We start from the raw sequence: 21,774 nt of genomic DNA, 5'->3' as shown, positions 1-21,774 counted from the left end.
TATACTGTTAAAATAAATGAACATAATACATTCTTCCTTGATTTACCAATTATTTGAGAACTTCCTAATATGCCAAAATAATGAATGCATGCTCAGAGTGAAATTTAGCCTATAGCAAGGGGCCAGTACAAGGCCTATGCAACATTTAAATTCCACTTAAGGCTTCTAAAGAGAATGTAACTGATGCATAGTTCTTGTTCTGTATAAGGGTAAACTTCATCACTAGTGACTAATGAATTAGTTATCTTCTACTTCAGTTCTATTTCACACCACCAGGTTATTATCTTTTAAGACAATCCTGCTTTTTTCTTGTTTGAGGAAATAATTTTTTACAAAATGTTGAAAGGAAAGTGTAGCTCATGCAACCCTTTAATTGTTGGGAACGAACTTTAAAGAGCATGTTGAAAACACTCACTGATGAGAAACTTGGGAATTGCTCTGAAATACATTTGAGATTTGGCATTATAATTATTTTAGTGTTGAATTGGGGTTTTGTAGGCATTCTCAATTTATTGCAAGAAAGACAAATTATCAGCACCCAAAAGCTATACTTATCCTCTTACTTGTATGGAAGCATAAAAAAGTCACACTGTAGCCATCAGCAGAGGTGCAGCCTACAGAAATTACAGGTCCTAACGTATGGCATCTCATGATCCAAGTAGCTACTGTCTCATCTAGAGCTGAGTCACCTTTGCATGTTGGGACAAATCCATGGGGCTGGATCTAATGCATTCAAGAGCGCTGAGGGAGCTAGCTGATATGATTGCAGAGCCATTGACCATTCTCTTTGAAAACCTGTGGAGACTGGGAGAGGTCCCACATGATTGAAAAAAGGCAAAGGTAGTGTTCATTTTCAAAAGGGAAGAAGGAGAATCTGGGGAACTACAGACTGGTCAGCCTCACCTCAGCCCCCAGAAAAATCATGGAAGGGATCCTCGAGGAGTCCATTTTGAATCACTAAGAAGAGGGAAAAGTGATCAGGAATAGTCAACATGGATTCACCAAGGGCAAGTCATGCCTAACCAGGCTTCTATAAAGAGGTAACTCTGTGGATATGGGGAAGGTGGTGGAAATAATATGCCTTGATTTTAGCAAAGCTTTTGTTACAGTCTCCCATAGTATACTTGCCAGGAAGTATGGATTTGATAAATTGACTGTAAGGTGGATAGAAAGTTGGCTAGTTTGTTGGACTCAATAGGTAAAGATCAATGACTTCATGTCTGGCTGGCAGTCAGTATCAAGTGGAGTGCCTCAAGGGTCAGTTCTTGGGCCAGTTTTGTTCAACATCTTTATTAATTACGTGGATAAGGGGATGGATTGCACCCTCAGCAAGTTTGCAGATGACACTAAGCTAGGGGGAGAGATAGATATGCTGGAGGGTGGGGATAGGGTACAGAATGACTTAGACAAATTGTAGGATTGGGCCAAAAGAAATCCAATGAGGCTCAAAAAGAGGAAGTGCAGAGCCTGCACTTGGGATGGAAGAATCCCAAACACTGCTACAGGCTGGGGACTGACAGGCTAGCTCGCAGTTCTGCAGATAAGGACCTGGAGATTACAATGGATGAGAGACTGGATATGAGTCAATAGTGCATCCTATTAGCCAAGAAGGCTAATGGCATATTGGGCTGCATTAGAAGGAGTACTGCAAATAGATCGATGGAAGTGATTACTCCCCTTTATTCAGCATTGGTGAGGCCACATCTGGAGTATTTTGCCCAATTCAGGGGCCCCCAATACAAAAAGGATGTGGATGCATTAGCGAGGGTCCAGAGGAGGGCAACAAAAATCATTAGGGATCTGGAGCACATGACTTATGAGGAGAGGCTGAGGGATTTGGTCTTATTTAGTCTACACAAGAGAAGAGTGTGGGGGAAGGGGATTTAATAGCGGCCTTTAACTATGTAAAGGGGTGGTAGTGGTTCCAAAGGGAATGTAGAAGAGCTGTTCTTAGCAGTGATAGATGACAGAATGAGGAACAATGGTCTCAGGTTGCAGTAGGGGAGGTCTAGGTTGGATATTAGAAAAACTGTTTCACTAGGAAAGCGGTGAAGCATTGGAATGGGTTACTGAGGGAGGTGGTGAATCTCCCTAGAGGTTTTTAAGTCTCAGCTTGACAAAGCCCTGGCTGGGATGATTTAGAAGGGATCGGTCTTGCTTTTACAGGACCTCCTGAAATATTTTCCAACCCTATGATTCTATGACTTACCATCATTATGGGATATACCTTCGTATTAGGATATGTCTACACTAACCCCCTAGTTCGCTCTAGGGAGGCTAATGAGGGCAACCGAAATTGCAAATGAAGCATGGGATTTAAATATCCCGCACTTCATTAGCATGTTCCTGGCTGGTCGCCATTTTAGAAATTGACTAGCCCGAAGTAACTGCCCGCGTCTACACGTGGCAGTGAAATGGGATTCCGAATTAAAGCCCTAAATCGGATTAGCTGGTATTCCTCCTGCAATGAGGTTTACCAGCTAATTCGATTTAGGGCTTTAAATCGGAATCCCATTTCACTGCCACGTGTAGACGCGAGCAGTTACTTCGGGCTAGTCAATTTCTAAAATGGCGACCAGCCAGGAACATGCTAATGAAGCATGGGATATTTAAATCCTATGCTTCTTTTGCAATTTCGGTCGCCCTCATTAGCCTCCCTAGATCAAACTAGGGGACTAGTGAAACACACTCTTAGAAATCAGGATGTCCAGAGATTATGTTTGTCCATGGAGAGCACTTTGACAGTCTAAGTCTATCTACAATAAAGGCCAGAGTCTAATTAAGATATGCAACTTCAGCTATGTTAATTGTGTAGCTGTTGAAGTAGCTTAACTCTGCTTTTGGCACTGTCAATACTGCAGGAAATCAAAGGAAAAACACTCTTCCTTTGACTCCCCTTACTCCTTGTGAAAGCAGGGTTACCAGCTTCGATGGCAGAGCCCCTCTCAGTTCGAATTAGCTGTCTTCACTAGACTGCTAATTCGAAATCTGGAAGATTGACAGTGGCAGCTTCGATCTTCCTCTGTAGTGTAGAAATACCCTCCCAGATTTGCTGATGAGAAAGTATAGTAGTGTGGAAATAGTTCACAATTAACAAAGAGCACTTCAATAATTCATTATCTGCATCATATTAATACAGCTTAAACTGATAGCAGGGCACTTAGTTTCTACATTAGTTCATTTTGTGTGCAAAAATTTCAAATGTGTAATCCGCTTCAATTTTTATTGTGCTATTATGTTCTTGAGTGCTTATATACCTGAAAATATTGCTTTTTGAGATGAACACAATACTTTTTCAGCTTGACCGGTACTGCAGTGGCATTTCTGTGTGGAAGCTATATAGTTTAGAGAGCTATAATGGTTTTTTAAAAGGTTTCTTACAGGGAGATTGCACTGACATAAATCACCAGTAAACTGTTCAGCATGTATTTAATGGAAACCCTTTGAAGTCTTTAATTGATACAGAAATGCTACTTTAAAAATATTTTCTCATATATTGATTTACTGTTCTAGGCTATTCCTGTTTGGTATTGAATTGAGTTTTCATAGTTGTATGAATGGGAATGTAATAGTTGCAGTCTTGCACCATGAACTTTTAAGATAGTCAGGCTTGAGAGGAGACTGCCATATATAACAGAATGCCATACATCAATAAAGAAATTTATATGATTAAAATACAGGACACTCACAGTTAAGATTCAAACATCATCATATCCTCACTGGAATTACAGGCATCCTAGGTTTATACCTCTGATCTGGAGGCTCACACTAAGGATGTGTCTAGACTACAGGGTTTTTTTTCGAAAAAAGTGGTCTTTTTTCAAAAAAAACTGCACCTGTGTCTACACTACCGCCACGTTCTGTCGACAGTAAGTTGACAGAACGTGGCAGTTTTGTTGACAGTGGTAAACCTTGTTTTACAAGGAATAACGCTATTTTCGACAGAGTTCTGTTGAAAAAAGGTATGTGTGAATGTGGGGAAGAATTTATTTCAAAAATTAAGGCCTCCAGGAAGAAGCCCCGGTGGACAGTCCTGCCAGAGCTTTCAACTCTATTGTTCCTGCCTGTAGCCATCTTTAAAAGGCACAGGCACCCAGGAGTAGAATTGTGGCAGCAAGCCAGCTCCAACCAGGACCCTGACTGCTCAGCTCTTCCTGGTAGAGCCACTCAAAGCCACGTCCCAGGGACAAGCACCCCAAGACCTCCCTTGCCCCTCCAGGGAAACATCCCTGCAGCAAGCCAGGGGCACCAAATGCCGGGCACCCTCCTGGTCTGGGCCTGAGATCAAAGCCCTCTTGGAGCTCTGGTCTGAGGAGGAGTCTCTTCTGGCCCCACAGTCCAGGAGGAGGAATGTGGACATTTATGCCAGAATGGCTGATGGCTTTGGTAAGAAAGGCCACCACCCCCGCACACTAGACCAGGTCAGAGCCAAGGTGAAGGAGCTGTGGCAGGGGTATGTTAGGGCCCGTGAGCACAGTTCCCACTCTGGGAAAACAGCACACTATTGCACCTATTATGAGGACCTGGACCGGATCCTGGGGGCAAGGGAACCCCTGTCTCCCGAGAGGGATGTGGAGTCTGGGTTGGAGACCCCTGTACAGCAGTGGCCGCGACGCCAGGGTGAGACCCCAGAGGACCAGCAGCTCCAAGAGGAGGAGGAGGAGGACACCAACAGGAGCACACTGATCCTGACCCAGGAGCCAGACACCCAGGGTATGTCTGAACTACATGACTCCATCGATGGAGCAATGTAGATTAGGCTGATCAGCAAAGGGAAATGAAGCCTCGATTTAAATAATCGCAGCTTCATTTAAATTTAAATGGCTGCCGCGCTGAGCTGACAAACAGCTGATCAGCTGTTTGTCGGCTCAGCGCGCTAGTCTGGACGCTCCCGCGCTGACCTGAAAGTCCTTTATTGACCTCCCCGTTATGCCTCGTAGGATGAGTTTACCGGGGAGGTCGATAAAGGGCTTTCATGTCGGTAGGGGAGCGTCCAGACTGCCCCGATCTGCCGACAAACAGCTGATCGGCAGAGCAGGGCAGCCATTTAAATTTAAATGAAGCTGCGATTATTTAAATCGCAGCTTCATTTCCCTTTGCCGAACAAACTAATCTACATGGCTCCGTCGATGGAGCCATGTAGTTTAGACATACCCCCAGACGCAGGAGGCCTCCCAGACAACTTCGGACATCAGGGAGGGAACATCAGGTGAGTGCTGTGAGGGTCCAACACACACAGGGCAGGGCAGGTGGGAACAAAGTGGATGGTGCAGTGCTGTGACATGCCATGGTGATCACAGCCTGGGGGCAGGGGGCACACACATAGCTGACCTCAGGGAGGGCTGTCCTACCCCTGCATCTGCATGGCTGTGAGCACCTGTTCCTGCAGACAGTGATGCCAGGTGCAGGCATGGGTTGGGGACACTGGGATTGCCACACAGCTTCAGGCCTCTCAGCAACCTATGGGAACTCCAACTGTAGCCTGATACTTGTCTGCTGCTTGGCCATGGGGTATGCATGATAGGGGTCAGGATGGTGGCCTGCACACCTTCTGGGCTCCAAAGAGGCCATGGCTGCTGACCAGGTCACACCGTGCCTTACTGAGACTCAAATGAGCATCCCCTGACCCTAGGACAGGCACTGACTGCTGAGAAGGAGGGCATGCCCTCTCAGGGAAAGTGTGAGCATGCATGACTGACAACTTTTCTCTCTTGTCCTCCACAGCTGGACCAGCTGACTAGCAGGGAAGCGCCACACCTGTCCCACCACCCAGATGGCTGCAGGGAACCCATCGGCACTGGTGCACATATTTGCACCTGGTGTGCCCGCACATCTCGGTCCTGCAAGGGATGCAGGACACATTTAACCAAAGGATGCAGGCAGAGGCAGAGTGGCACAGGTGCTTGTTGGATGAGTTAGTCCAGCAGCGCACTGATATTTGCACTGTTATCCGGGAGGCCATGGCCTTCCCCAGTCCTGTGCCTGGTCCTGCTCCTCCTGCTCAGCCTGTTTTGTGTTCCCCCATGTTCAGCCGAGTGAGCAGGCATCTAAGTCTGCCCTTCAGACAGCCAAAGGCATACTCCACCTGAAAGCAAGCCTGATTCAGATGGGAGTTAAACAGTTCCCTGCTCGCATCCAGGTGTCCCGTGAATGGCTTCATGAGCCAGGGCATAAGGGGGTAAGCCGCATTGGCCACGATGCACATAGGTATCTGCACATCCCCGACTGCATAGTTTCGCTGTGGGAAGAATGTTGCAGCCTGAGGTACAGGTATGAGTTCCGGAATATGCAGGCATCATGTGCCTGGCCTGACCACTTGACACAAATGTTTGTGAATTGTCCCTGGTGGTCAACCAGAGCCTGCAGCACCATCGAAAAGTAGCCCTTTCTGGATATGTCTAGACTACATGCCTCTGCTGACAGAGGCATGCATGTAAATTAGACTACCCGACATAGTCAATGAAGTGGGGATTTAAATATCCCCTGCTTCATTAAAATAAAAATGGCCACCATGTTGTGCCGGCTCAGCTGATTGTCGGCACAACGCAGCAGTCAAGACGCAGATCGGTCGACAGAGAAAGCCAATCCTGTCGACCAATCCTGTAAACCTCCCTTCAACCTCCTGTAAACAAGGCATAAGGGATTGGTTGACAATGGCATATTGTAGCAGGCTCCCACCCCGCTACAGTGCCGCCCGCCGTCGGCTCGGGGAATTAGATCTGCCGGCAGGTGGCGGGATCCCTTTCAGGACACTGCCCTCCAGCAATGCCCACAACATCCTGAGCTCCTCCCCCTTCCAGGGGGTTCGTGATAGGCCGGTAGGCCTTCAGGAGGTGGTACCCCTGTCTCCGGGACGGGGTGATACGCCTGTCCCACTGCGCTACTGTGCCTTACAATAGTCCAGGGCAGCGTGTTTATTCCCAGTCTTGCTTCAGGTTGGGATTAAAAGGCAATAGTTTGCGCGCCCGGCCTTGCTTCAGGCCCGGGCTGCTGGGGAATAAGTTCAACAACCACAAGTTTGTAGAAGCTCCTAGTTCTGGAGCAAGGCTGGTAGTGCACCCGCAGCAGCGGGGAGTGGGAGACTGCCACCCGATGAGTGGGTGGCAGGGGGTCGCAGGCCCACCCACTACACTGCGCCCCGGCCCAGGGGCCCTGGATGCAGCCGTGCAGCTGCAACTAGCTCAGCAGGGCTCCCACCCACAATTTGCTGGCCGAGGGCTGCGCTCAGCCCGGGTTATCCCCTGGGACACTTCTCATCTCCCCCTTTCCCGGTACCTGTACCTCCCGCAGGTCTGCCAGGGAGTCAAGAGCGGTGTCATCCCAGCAGGGTCCGGGTGGGCCAATCTAGGGTTCAAGAGGTTGGAGCTCTACAGTATCCCGCGGGCTCATCCGGGACCGGGGTTCCATCAACCATCAGGGTTCCAGCCGGTCCACCAGCTCGGGCCAGTCCTCTGGGTCCACGGGTAGTTCTGCGGGCTGGCTTGGCCAGGCCTCTGTAACCCTGGCAGAGAAGCCTGGGCTGGCCTTCGGGGAGGCGGCTGAGGGAGGCCTACGCCAGGTCTCAGCCTCCCCAGACAGGAGCTCTGGACAGGCCTCCATCTCCTTCAGAGGCTGGCCTCTGACTGAGCTCCCCGGCGGCCTTCTTATACTCCTAGCCCCGCCCCTTAGCTTCCGGTCAGGTGAGGGAGCGGAGCTAGGCTGGGCCCAAAATGGATCCCAGAGGGGTTCCTCCGCCTCTGGCTCAGTGAGTGGCCACTCCACCCCACTACACATACCCTCTGTTAATATACTGTTCTGCTTGATGGGGTGGTGCACGGATCAAGATGTGAGTCCCATCGAGTGCTCTACCACAGTTCAGAAAACCCAGCCCCGCAAATCCGGCCAAGATGGTATCCAGGTCTCCAAGGCAGACAGTCCTGGAAGCAGCTCTGCATAGCATTTGCCAATTGCTTGTATTGTTATCCATAGTAATTTAGCAGATATGATACTTCTCTAACAATCTCTCCAACCCTCGTTCTCTGCACTGGACATACGAGTTGGTAGAATCCAAATTTAACAAGCCAGCACCTATTTCTCTTCAGAGTGGGCATAAGCCTAACTCCCCTTTGCTTATGTAGATCTGTTAGCCCCGACACACATCCCAACTGTACATAGAGGAATTCTGGGACCATTTATATAAAAGAATATTAGGCAAAGGAATAGGTACAGGCTAAAAGAGGATGGGGACTGAAGGGGATTCAACAGCAATAAAAGCTGTGTGGTATTTTAATTATTTTTTAAAAAAAAACAATAACTTTCCTCCACCTCTAGACATGCCCAAAACATCCACCTCTACCCATCGTCTCTCACCTCACAGAGAATGCACATGGATTTGAGACATTCTAGCCTGGTGAGGTAGCAGCTGTTCAGTGGCTGGTCTGTCTGGACTTCTGGCCTGATTGCTCAGCTTTCATCTGCCTTGAGGAGACACCTGAATCTGAGTCCAAAGTATCCAACCCTAATCCTGGTTTAGCAGTGTCCACCATAGTCCTGTTCGTCAGACTCATGAACAGCCACACTAAGAGCAACTCAGTCCTTCTTTCCACTGATTCTCCCATCCTAAACACATTCCTGTCAAGGTGGCAACCATTTCCCAACTTCCAGATCCTCCTAGTTGCTCTGGAATCTCCTGGCTTCTTGCTGTACTAGGTCATTGATCCTACAGGCTATGGCTGCTCACACTTGGGTGCCACCTGCTGGCTTATTACATTGCATATGGAATAAACTATTGTTAAGTGAAGTCACACTTTCACAAACAAAACTCTCATTAAACACTGTGCATAGATAAGGTCAAGGACTGCTTTCAGATTCTAATCCCTGGGCACTGGATTCTTTTCCTTCTTGTGTATTCCCATCCAGTGCTTAATTAGGGTCAGGGCTGAGCCCCAGGACCTCTAGGCTTGCTGCATCTGGTATGAGTGGGCGAAGGAATTGCGTAAGCCCCAGCACCACTTTAATTAACAGTTATGCACTGTCTCCAGCAGAACTGGGAACTAAATCCCACTTTCAACACCAAACTCAGTGAAAGTGATGGTAATGCAGAGGTGTAATTATGGCAGGGTTTGCCCTGCAGAACCTGTTGACTGATATTACTTCAGAAGCACAGAACACAGCTTGACCCTCAGATTCCAAGTTTACACGTGAAAGAAGAAAACACAAATGAAATAAGTACAGGTAGAAATAAGTACACTTCAATTATTGAGAGACAACGGGGGAACTTCACGGCCATTCTTAGAGTTCCTTTTAAGAGTAGAGCCATCCTCATGTCTTTTCATCTCTCTATTTGACATTAGCCCAAATATCTTTCCTCCTTGTTCCAAGTCAATATTTTCAAAATATAGGATGATCCTGAAGTTTTTTTATTATTCTGAACATTTGTGTCTACGTCTTCTTCAGTTCTAATTCCATCTTTTCATGTAATGACTATTTAATAAACCAAGTGGCCAATCTGATGTGGGGTTTTGACCCTTTGATTTGATAACAAATGCATTTAATTGAAAACAGCATTTTGCTTTTTGTTCTGCTCATTCAATTTGCTTTAATTGCGTAGGTGTTTACATAACAATTGTTTCATTTCTGCAAAAATAATGTAAGTATTTTTGCATCTGCCAATGACTTTGGCTTGCACACCCGCTTGGTTTTTTTTCAAGCACTCACAAATCTAATGATAACCAGAGGGACTAATTTGGGTAACACTTTTTCAACTGAGGAAACACAAATAAGCAATTAATAGAAATTGCTTTTTTCATCATAAATTGTTATGAAATTACTGCAACCTCCTGACATTATAAATAACATTTATGTTCTCTGGCTTATATGAGCTTTCCAATGCAGTAGGTACCTTTTAAAATACATATTTCTACAATGTTAAAATATTTGAGAGTAAGTGGGAGGGTATGTCTGCACTACCACCCTAGTTCGAACTAGGGTGGTAATGTAGGCAACCGGAGTTGCAAATGAAGCCCGGGATTTGAATTTCCCGGGCTTCATTTGCATAAAGCCGGGCACCGCCATTTTTAAATGTCCGCTAGTGCGGACTCCGTGCCGTGCGGCTACACGCAGCACGGACTAGGTAGTTCGGAGTAGGCTTCCTAGTTTCACGAGGAGTAATGGTAGTTCGGACTACGAAGCCTAGTCTGAACTACCTAGTCTGTGCCGCGTGTAGCCGCGCGGCATGGAGTCCTCACTAGCGGACATTTAAAAATGGCGGCGCCCGGCTTTATGCAAATGAAGCCCGGGAAATTCAAATCCCGGGCTTCATTTGCAACTCCGGTTGCCTATATTACCACCCTAGTTCGAACTAGGGTGGTAGTGTAGACATATCCTGAGGGAGTAAAGAGAGAAAGGCCTTTTGGCCCACCTAGTGCCCCACTGCTTTACCTGTTGCTAACGCCAGGAGGTAGCCTGGCTCAGATAGAGCTCACCAGCAAGGAGACAGGAATGCAGTTCTTCAGTCTGCAGGACAGGAACCAAAGCCTGTCCACTTGGCCAGCCAAAGGAACAAGTAAGCCTCTAATCCCACCCCCTGAGACAAAGCGGGGAACCAACTAAAAACCCTCATTAAGCGTCGGGGGTGGGGGGGAATCTGGACTCTTGGGACCACACCCCAAACTAAAGGTCTGTACTAATATAATGGGCTGGAGTTCCTAGGACTGGGGCACCAGCGGCAGGGGGCTGCACCCATCAGCCTATGTACTGTACCATAGACTGAGATGCTTTTTCGCTTTATGGGCACCATCCCCAAAGATATTTATAGACTGAGTTTTGGAGAACCCACCTTAATCTGAGACAATGCAAGTTATGTTTACTATGTATCTTGTGCATTATGTTAACAGATCCTTGTGCTTCCCCCAACCCAACCACAACACACTACACTTTCGTGTTTTTAACTTGTATTCACTATATCTCCTTGAAACAGTCACTTCATAAAATCTTTGTTATCTATTTCTCTTGGTACTTGGTCCTGCTGTGAGGGCAGGGGACTGGACTTGATGACCTCTCATGGTCCCTTCCAGTTCTATAAGATAGGTATATCTTCATATAATTATTACTGATTCACCCTCAAGCACACAAGCATTGTCATTCACTCATCTACTGTATGCAGTGGACCATCCATTACAAATTACATTGCCCCTATATAACCCTTTTGTGCATGCCATTTTACCATTATTTTCCACCAGCACAAGTAGATGTGAGTGTAGTTAGTTGGCCGTGTCGGAAGAAAGTAGCCTGATAAAGTCTTGTGTGCAAAAGAATGATTTAAAGGGGTGAAGGAAAGTTGCCATCCCTACGGAAACAGAGTTCAGGGTGAAGTCAGCTCTAATGGTTTCTTAATGAATTTGATGGTGCTTATTCCGTTTAGCACAATATCTCTAGTTTCTTAATTCTTTTCAAGTGGATAAACTGCTACTGCTGGTATCCAATAATCCCTAGAACTTTTAGGGTAGTCAGAAATGTATTTACCATAACATTTTTAACTCATTTGTAGAACCTTTGTTTTGGCCTTGACAGTTCTGTTTGCCAAAATGGAAGAGTACCTACCTTGAAAGACTAGACATCATTTCTGATCAAACTGAAGGAAGATGCCCTCAAGGACTACTCTATTCTATATAGATTTTTATACCACCTACATCACCATGATACCTGATCTCCTCCCAGTAGTCTGTTAAACTGCATAACTAAACATCTGTCATGTGTTTATTCTCTCATCCTCTCCCCAAAGTGAGGTCTGTTGTGGAGTGTCTTGTTCTAGTAGACGCTGCTGGTGGAGGGATCTTGTTTTACAAATATATATGTTGCTATATGATTTATGCTAGAGAAGGCAAGATCAAAGAAATGTACCTTGCACTTGGAGCGGAGAGTGTTGAATTTGGTGGTGATTGTCCTTTAGTTCTTGGAGTTTATTCCATGTGTTTGGACAACTGCACACAAACAAGTTTTACTCTTCTTGTTGAATTCCATTGTATTAGAGGAACATAGCTATCAGCCTTTGTCTTCATCCTGGAGCTTTAGCAAGCTTTGGTATCTTGGGTCATGGCCATGACATGCTTCGAAGATAAAAACCAAGACTTTGAAATTCCATGAGAAGCCAATATAGAAATTGGAGGACAGGGTTGCAGTAGTCTACAATCATTAATAGTTGGAATTTTCTAAATGCTGAAGGAGTCATGCACAGTAAATTGCGTTGCTGTAGTCCAGCTAAGAGACTAAAAGAGCATGAATAACTGAGGCCAGGTCTCTGTCTAGTAGGACAAAGTGGTGTATCCTAGTCAAAGAGAGATGGCTACTGCTAAGTGAGCTCAGCATCAGCAAGAAATCAAAGAGACTTCCTAGACCACAGACTGAACTGACCAGTTGTGACTGTATCTCTTTAACTAATAGAGACTATACCATAACAGCAGGCTTTTCAGAATGCTCTCGTCACCTGTGTGTTGCTTGGATTCATCTTCAGCAAGCTGTTCTACATGTAACAGATGAACACATTTCGTAGTGATGATGAGGAATAGATAAATTAATGAAGGATAAGTCCCTCAATGGCTATTAGCCAGGATGGGCAGGGATGGTATCCCTAGTCTCTGTTTGCCAGAAGCTGGGAATGGATGAATTTTTTGTTCATTCCCTCTGGGGCACCTGCCATTGGCCACTGTCAGAAGACAGGATATTGGGCTAGTTGGACCTTTAGTCTGACCCAGTATGACCATTCTTGTGTTCTTATGTTAAAGCATAGGTAGAACTGTGCATCATCTTGAAGTTGATGGAACTTAAGCCCATGTCATCTGATCAGTTCACCTCATGTAAATGTATAACAAGGACCAGAGAGAGGTGATCCTTGTGGAACTCCATGAAATGTTACCCCTTTTTCTCTGATTAAGAAACTGAAGAAAATATTCTGTACCATGAACCTTGGCCCAGACAGTGGGGAATAGGGATTCAGCATCCTAGTCCTGGTGTACTGTAGTGCTGGGGGTGGGGTGGGAGGAGGGCTCTGAGCTGAGTGGTTTGAGAAAGGATTATTTATTCTGTGGATCCATCACAAGCCCAGTGTAACAGATAAGGTTTTCCTACCTCCAGAGAATATAGGCATTATACAGGAATTACAAAGGGTAGAGATGGACCCACCAGCTACGTTTAGACAGCAGCGCTATTTCATGCTACTGGAATTATCCTAAAATAGTTATTCCACGTCTTTAAATGCACCCATTATTTCAAAATAACAGGCGCACTATTCCAGCATCCCTGTAACGTTAAGGGATTTGTCGAATAGCACGTTAATTTCAAAATAAGTTATTTCAAAGTTATATAAAAATAAGATACACAATTTGCGTAGCTCAAATTGTGTATCTTATTTTGACCTATGGGTACAGTGTAGATGCACTCACCATGGCCTTCTCCTGCAGTTAGGCTACTATGCCACCTCCACATCTCACTGTTTCCCATGTTCCCTGTCTCAAACATATCCATTCCCCTATGGACAGAAGTTGGGAAGAACAGCCTTGCTGCCCTTTGATACCTCTCAGGAATATTATCTCCCAGAAAGTATATGGGGTCACTCAATGAATGTGCTGTGTGCTTCCTTATCTGTAAAAATTCCTTCTACTTTCTATGTGGAAATTGTCCCTGTCAATGGAAACATGCTATTGGGCACCAGTCTATGGTTAAGATCTGTCCATGAGTTGGTATTATCTTATTTTTGAGTCTCTGCATTAGGGAACAGTCATACTTTAAATTTTTTTTATAAGAAGTTTTTGTTTATGAAACATATTAGTATTTCCCTTTTTTTTACTCATTACCTCCTCCCAAATATTTTCCATCCTGAAACTTTGCTTGAGATTTTTAAATTAGAAGTAATTTTTTGTGTACTTAATGCTCCATATTAAACAAGTGGAATTTAAATTCTCGTTTCCTTGATGTTCTGTTTTATGTTAAACAAATTGAGGATTATACATCGATGTTATAAATATACATATAATCACTTCTTTAATTATGTATATGATTGCTGCCTAACTTCATAATACATTGCTACAGTTCCTGTAGAACTGAACGATTTTAATTTTGAAAGAGTTTTTCACAATATTAATTTTCTTTGATTTTTTGCATGTTTTATTTGACACACTTAAGGAAAAAAACACAATGTTTTGGCATTTACTTATCAACAGTGTTCATTTTTTGTTCTTTTCATGGTGATGTGAATTTTCAGCTGTTTAAAGAATGCTGATGCAATCTCGAAATGGTATTTAATATGCAGCCTGTCTTTCAATCTGTAAACACTGAGGGAGAGGCCTTGTGAGGTCGGCATTTTTTTTCCCCGCAACATAATGAAAAGGTCTTGTGCTCACAGCTAGGTGCCTGGGCAGACTAGCATTTATGTTACAGGTGATTAGTTCAATGGTGGGACAGAGATGGTATTTTTTAAAAAAAGAATAATTCATCCGTGCTTTGAAGGGAAAATATCTGTGTATAGAGGTTGAACAAACTCAAGTTCATCTTTTAAGTAATTGTCTTGGTCAGCAGAGTTTTTGGATTTGATATTAGGAAAAACTTTCTAACTACAGTATAAGGATAGAGATGCACTAGATACAGCTTACTTAGAAATCTCTATCATTGAAGCTTTTAAGAACAGGTTAGACAAACATCTGTCAGGGATGGTCTAGGTATATTAAATCCTGCCTTAGTATGGTGGAGAGGATGAACTAGATTACTTCTCAAGGGTCCTTCTCAGCCCTATATTTCTATGATTCTGGGGGTGTGAATGTGTACACAAACCCTATGGTCTTGTAAAGTCAGCTGTCTCTATTCCTGGGTTTTGATATAGTGCAGGATTTTGTTCTATGCCCATAGTTTTGTATGTTGGGGTCCCATGGAAGAGTCTTCTGCTGCACAACAACTCCAATGATTCAGAAATCTTACCCGAAGTAGAAATTGCCATACTGGATCAGACTGTTCCACCTAGTTCAGTATCCTGATACTATCAACAGTAATACCAGTTCCCCAAAGCAAGGTAGTTAAATCCTATTATTAGGCCTTTCTGAGAGGGACTGGTGACTTCATGTGTCTTGAACTCTTCCAAGAACATAAGGTCTGAGTTAATCACAAACCACCTAATATAGAGTTTTGGATGGAGTAAGTGGAAGGCTTTTATTGAGCTGTGTGTGTGTGTGTAATAAAATAGATTCATTTTCATTTGTTAAGTCCACTGATCTTAAGAACATGTGATTATCTTTGGCATAAAAGAAACAATAAAATTATGGAATAGGGAAAATTCTAAGATGTGTGTAATATAGGAACTAAAGCTAAAATGGTACATGTGGATCCTGGTTTTGTTCAACATGTGAAATATTCAGAGCTACTTTCACACACATATTTCTAGTGAATTGTGAAGATGGACTATGTGGCACAGCCATAGTCTGGATCTGCTAGAGGGACTATACTGTTGTAGAGAAGTCTATATCCCATATCCCCTCTTTTGTGACTTTTGCTCTACAGGAACCAATCAATCAGTTCAGGCTGTACTTCTCTGATAGCATTAGTTGTACCAGCATCAGTTCCTCCCACACTCTAATTACTGGTAGCATATGACTGTTTCATGTAGACAACATTCTTCTTCACTTCAATCAGTCTTATGGTAAAACTGTTTTATCTTATCACAGTTGGTAAAGAAGAGTAGGTCCCTCTGCACTCAAGTGAACTGATAGAACATAAGAAATATAATTATAGTGTAAATACACTTCACTTTTCATTGTGATGAATCTTAGTTTAGTTTGACATAGCTCAGTGGGTAAGTGCTTTGCAAGGAATATTGCATGATAGAATATGAAAATAGAAAGAGGAGGGACAGTAATTCACAGTGTGTATGTTTTGTATTCATTCAATAAGATTGTAAATGAACATGGCTTTCGTACAGGCATAAAACAATCCATTTGCATTGCGAGTGGCTATCAATCTAAGATAAACCATTATAAAATGATTTAGGCACTTATAAAATTCCTGAGCATGCACTTATATTTACATTTTTCATTGCTGTGGACCTATTTGTAATAAATAATAGGCTGCTGGTCCATGTGACCTATTAATATTGAAAGTCTTTATCTACAAAGTATATCACAAGGTGAAAACATCAAAATAGAAAACCTCAAAAGGAAGAGGAATTGACACTGTAACTCCACCAAAACAAAATACAGTTAACAGGGTTTTTTTCTGGACAGGTGTGAAGACATGATGAATAAAATTTGGAAAAGCTCCTAAGTTTTCAACTGAACTCATGTTCCTAAGTGACTTCAGCTTTTTTGAATGTCAGATGAGCTTCTGCTATGCAGAAACAGTGCTTGCTACTGACCCTTCTGATGGGATACAGATGATTAACTCCTGAGTAGCTAGCTAGCTAGCTACATAATCCTGAGCCTTAGACTGTGCAACTAGCATTTGCATCCAATAACTGTCACTACAGAAACACATTTTTCTCTCATGCAATCTTAAAATATTTCATATCACTAGGGTAGGTTTTATATTTTGTCACATTTATTTCAGACCCACTGGTTTACCTTTCATGCTGCTCCCATGAGAACTTACCATATAATAAAGCTGATTGATTTAGAAAAAAAGTTGCACTGCTATTTTCATAGAAGTAAAGTGTTTGCATATTATCGGATTCAACAGGGAAATTCTACACCAAATAACTCACATGCTGGAATTTGGAAATGAATAAGACTGTCATGGAGATGAAAGCAGAAAAGATGGATGCTGTATAAGTAAGTGTACAGGTAAATAATAAAATCACCACAGGGTGAATAAGAAGTAAATGTTGGTGGCGGCACACACTTTTGCATGGGTATATGTCTTTCAGGCATCTGATTTCACATACTGTGTGTTCAGTGACCAAACACCATGGGAATTCCTAGCTAAGGTGAGCCTCAGGACTTAAAATGATCCATTTCCTTTTCCAATGTAGAAAAACAACATTGCTCACTTTACAGTTTTTTCTCATTTAAAAATGTGCAACATCTTCCATTGCTTTCAACTGAAACTTTGAAACAATTAAGAGCCTTGTGTTCAAATATTCTATAGTAATTCTTTAAGGAAGGTAAAAACAAATTGCCATATCCCTGTGAAGATTTTTATACTTTACCTTATTCCACTCAGTTTTTAATAGTTTATTTTATACATTCTCTCAAATTAGAGAAGGGAATGAAGGAGAAATAAGTCTGTATCCCTATTATCTCTTGAACAAATTTACTTCAAGTAGCTACTTGTATATGTAATCTTAATTGTTTTGTATATAGAAAGCAAAATAAACAGTGAAAAGTGCTAGCCTAGGTACTTTGAATGACAGTGATTAAATTGTTTATGACACTGAAGTACTCACTTAAGGACTGTCTGAACAGTTGAAAAAAGTAACATAAGAAGTTAAATGATCTTTGATTTAAGCATTAGCAGCCCAATTCAGGCAAGTATGTAAATTCATTCTTAACTTTAAGCTTGTTAGTAATCCCATCTTCATTCACCAAAACTGGAGTAAATTGGGAATGATTTCACTGGATTTTTAGTTACCTCACCATGTTGCTGAATCAAGGCCAGTTTGAGGGAAAATGTCAAAAACTGCTAAAGCTGGTGTACATGGCTGTTTGACCGTATAATACGGTAATCTTTTCTACAGGTACCATAGGACTTCTCATTGTTTATACTTTTCTGTGCAGTGTTTATTCATTGGCAAACACATTGCAAGCTTCAAGCTAATGTTACCACTTCATGAGTTAATAAAAGAACACAAATTAAATAATTTAAAAGTATGATAATGTAAGTCAAAATATATTTTACTATTTCTCAACTATACTCACAGGTCATACAATCTTTAAATCATGTTAATTTACAGTTTTGTAAAATATCACAATGAATATTCCATAAAGAGCTGTAACGGTTCTCTGAGGGTATGTCTACACTAGAAAGTTAGTTCGAACTAACGGACGTTAGTTCGAACTAACTTTCCTATGCGCTACACTAGCGCTCCGCTAGTTCGAATTTGAATCGAACTAGCGGAGCGCTTAGTTCGAACTAGGTAAACCTCATTTTACGAGGACTAACGCCTAGTTCGAACTAGCTAGTTCGAACTAAGGGCTGTGTAGCCCTTTAGTTCGAACTAGTGGGAGGCTAGCCCTCCCCAGGTTTCCCTGGTGGCCACTCTGGCCAACACCAGGGAAACTCTATGCCCCCCTCCCGGCCCCGGACCCCTTAAAGGGGCACGGGCTGGCTACGGTGCCCGTGCCAGGTGCAAGCCTGCCAGCACCCAGCTAGCAGACCCTGCACCTGGCACGGCACAGAGCCACCCACCCGATGCCCCCCAGCCCACCCCCTCTTGCCGGGACCAGGCTGGCGGCTCCCAGGAGCTTGCCCTGGACCGCAAGAGGCGGGCACCTTCCTGGGCTAGTGCGGACATCGTGGACCTCGTCCACGATCTCCGCACTAGGCACAGGAAAGTGGCCGTCTAGGGCAGGAGAGCTGCCAGCCTGGCCACCCAGGACCAGGTGTGCATGAAAATCAAGGGGGTCCACTGAGACCCCCGACACTGAGCCCTGAGCTTACAATGGCCGTACTGGGTCAGACCAAAGGTCCATCTAGCCCAGTAGCCTGTCTGCCAACAGCGGCCAACCCTAGGGACCCTGGAGGGGATGGACCGAAGACAATGACCAAGCCATTTGTCTCGTGCCATCCCTCTCCAGCCTTCCACAAACTTTGGGCAGGGATACCACTCCTACCCTCTGGCTAATAGGACTCCATGGACCCAACCTCCATCACTTTATCTCACTTCCCTTTCAACTCTGTTCTAGTTCTAGCCTTCACAGCCTCCTGCAGCAAGGAGTTCCACAGGTTAACTATTTGCTTTCTGAAGAAGAACAACTTTCTCTTACTAGTTTCAAGCCTGCTACCCATTCCTTTCCTTTGGTGTCCTCTAGTCCTTCTTTATGGGAACTCAGGAAGAACTTTTCTGAATGCACCCTCTCCACCCAACCCCTGCTTTTAGAGACCTCTATCCTGTCCCCCCTCCGTCTCCTCTTTTCTAAGCTGAACAGTCCCAGTCTCTGTAGCCTCTCTTCATCTGGGACCTGTTCCCAACCCCTGATCATGTTAGTTGCCCTCCCCTCTCCCAGCCTTTCTCTTCCCCTCTCCCACCTCCTTTTCCCAGTCTCCCCCAGTTTTGTTCAATAAAGACAGAGTCAATGTTGGAAGAAACGTTATCTTTATTTTGTACATCAATAAGAAGGGGGGCTAGGGAAGGGCAAGTGGAAGGAGGTGAGGGAGGAATGGGGTACGAGCCCCCGATGGGGAGGACTGGGCTGGCTCTGCGGGCTTCTGGGGGTGGAAGCTCTCCTGCAGCCCCCCAATTACTCCCTCTCCCCAGATGGCAGCCTGCGGCAAGTGCAGCCGGGCTGATGGCCGAGTGGTGTGATGTGCCCAGTGTGGGCACTCAGGGCACTCCAAGCCAGAACTTCTTTGCAAGCGGGGCACCCCTTAGAACTGTGTGTCCGGGGTGGGGGTCGGGACCCTTTAAGCGCAGCCCTCGGCTAGCCTGAGACAGCATCTCCATGCTCTAAGTCCTCCTTTTATGCCCTGCCGGCACTGCTTCCGGCCATCATTAAGCCCTGTTCAGAGTCCACTCAATGTGGACTTACTAGTTCGAACTAGCAAAACGCTAGTTCGAACTAGTTTTTAGTTCTAGATGCGTTAGTTCGAACTAGCTTAGTTCGAATTAACTAATTCGAACTAAGTTAGTTCGAACTAGCGCTGTAGTGTAGACGTACCCTAACTCTTTAGTCTGTTTACCAGAAACCCTCCCTCACCCATGCATGCCACACCACACCATAAACATTTCCAGTAAGAGATAACACAACTTACCTAATATTTATGGGTCACATCCTCTTGCACTTCACCTCGTCAGAAACATCATATCTTTTATTTGCCATGTAAACATCAGAAACTTAATCATTTCTCCTATCTTCACTACTACTATGGTTAAGAGAACAAAACATACTTCGTTTTCTCTGTATATATTGCAGAAGGAATACATCCATTAAGCCACAACTAGAATAAAAATTCAGCTATCTCGTTCACCATCCCTATACACAGAAGAAAGCATAATATTGTTTCCTTCTTGACGCTTCAGATCATACTCTCTTATAGACAACATATCCATCGTCATCCAATCACTTCTATCATATCTTAGGCCACAGATTTCTTAGTACCTTATGCATCAAACCAGCCTGTTTTTTTGTTTGTTTTTGTTTTTAATTTATTTACCACAGGGGAAAGAAGAAAGTTGAGAGAATAGATCTGTGGAATGTTCCAGTTAATACAATATGAAGATATGTCTGCTAGATGGATGATAGGTAGAAGGATAAGGTTGCAATATATAACATTTTATGTGTGCACAGATTAAGAGATGTCCTTCAATGAAAGTATTTGAACAACATCTTTTGTCCCCATAATGCTGCGTTTACTGTATTTGTGGCCACTCTACTTACCTAGATGTTTTAACAGAAAAATCGCTGTTTATATTATTGTCAGCTGCTGTATATTATGCATGGAGTTTGAAATCTAAAATTATATTAAAGAATTTGATGCTGCTTTTTGAAGTCATAGAATAAAACAACCAAAATATGAGAAGTTATTGACATATAATTAAGTTTAGAAGGATTAGATTTGTACTGGAAAATGTCAATTTTCCTGTTAACATACAAACTGATGGCATGATATATACATTATTGATGAGATATATTTATAGTAAATAAGAATTCTGCTTTGGAAACTTTTTAGAGTTTGATTAAAATATATTTAAAGTACTTAGTATATTTTGACACATGATGTTGACAATTTGTGTTTTTAAAATATAAAGCTTTAACTTTTCGAATCTCAATGTCATCTGTCTTTCAGAAATTATTGCTGGACCTACCCCCATAACTATACACAACAGTGAAAATTTACATACATAAAAATGGTTAAATAAAACATTGATATCTGTTGCCCTATATAAGAAAATCAAATTCTTCCAAGCCTACATACAATTATAAACTTTTGCTTTAAAGAAAGTGACTAAAATTACATTGTCATGTTCTGAGATTCTAATACAAATGTGACATCAGAACTCTGGCCTCAATCATTTTAAAATGAATACATACTGGCTACGTCTACACTGGCATGATTTTCTGGAAATGCTTTTAACGGAAAACTTTTCCGTTAAAAGCATTTTCAGAAAAGCGCGTCTAGATTGGCAGGACGCTTTTCCGCAAAAGCACTTTTCCGCAAAAGCAAATCTAGACGCAAAAAAGCCCCGATCGCCATTTTCGCGATTGGGGCTTTTTTGCGGAAAACAGTACTGTGCTGTTTACACTGGCCCTCTTGCGCAAATGATTTGCGCAAGAGGGCATTTGCCCGAATGGGAGCAGCACAGTATTTCTGCAAGAACACTGACGATCTTACATGAGATCGTCAGTGTTCTTGTGGAAATTCAAACGGCCAGTGTAGACAGCTGGCAAGTTTTTCCGCAAAAGCAGATGATTTTGCGGAAAAACTTGCCAGTCTAGACACAGCCTCTGTGTTTATGATGCACAACAGTAGACTAGCATTTCTGCAGAAGAACACGGAAAAGTAATTCACCTCCTGGATACAAGTAATTCACCTCCTGGATAAGAGAGGTCAACTTTTTTTTAAAATGAAAACTGCTAGGGTTTGATTTTATTCTAAAAGTGC

The 21,774-nt window shown here is 43.5% G+C and overlaps 1 long non-coding RNA gene across 1 annotated transcript; it reads left to right on the top strand.

Annotated features, from left to right (window-relative positions):
• Positions 1-760: 760 nt before the first annotated feature.
• On the top strand, positions 761-20,791 carry LOC142828977 (uncharacterized). Its single transcript, XR_012903169.1, has 3 exons — positions 761-1,040; positions 16,693-16,796; positions 20,331-20,791. It is a non-coding gene; the product is annotated as an uncharacterized LOC142828977 (long non-coding RNA).
• The last annotated feature ends 983 nt before the right edge of the window (positions 20,792-21,774 follow it).

The sequence above is a fragment of the Pelodiscus sinensis genome, chromosome 4 (genome assembly GCF_049634645.1).
Source record: "Pelodiscus sinensis isolate JC-2024 chromosome 4, ASM4963464v1, whole genome shotgun sequence".
Classification (NCBI taxonomy): domain Eukaryota; kingdom Metazoa; phylum Chordata; order Testudines; family Trionychidae; genus Pelodiscus; species Pelodiscus sinensis.
This window is presented reverse-complemented; position numbering and strand designations above follow the sequence as displayed.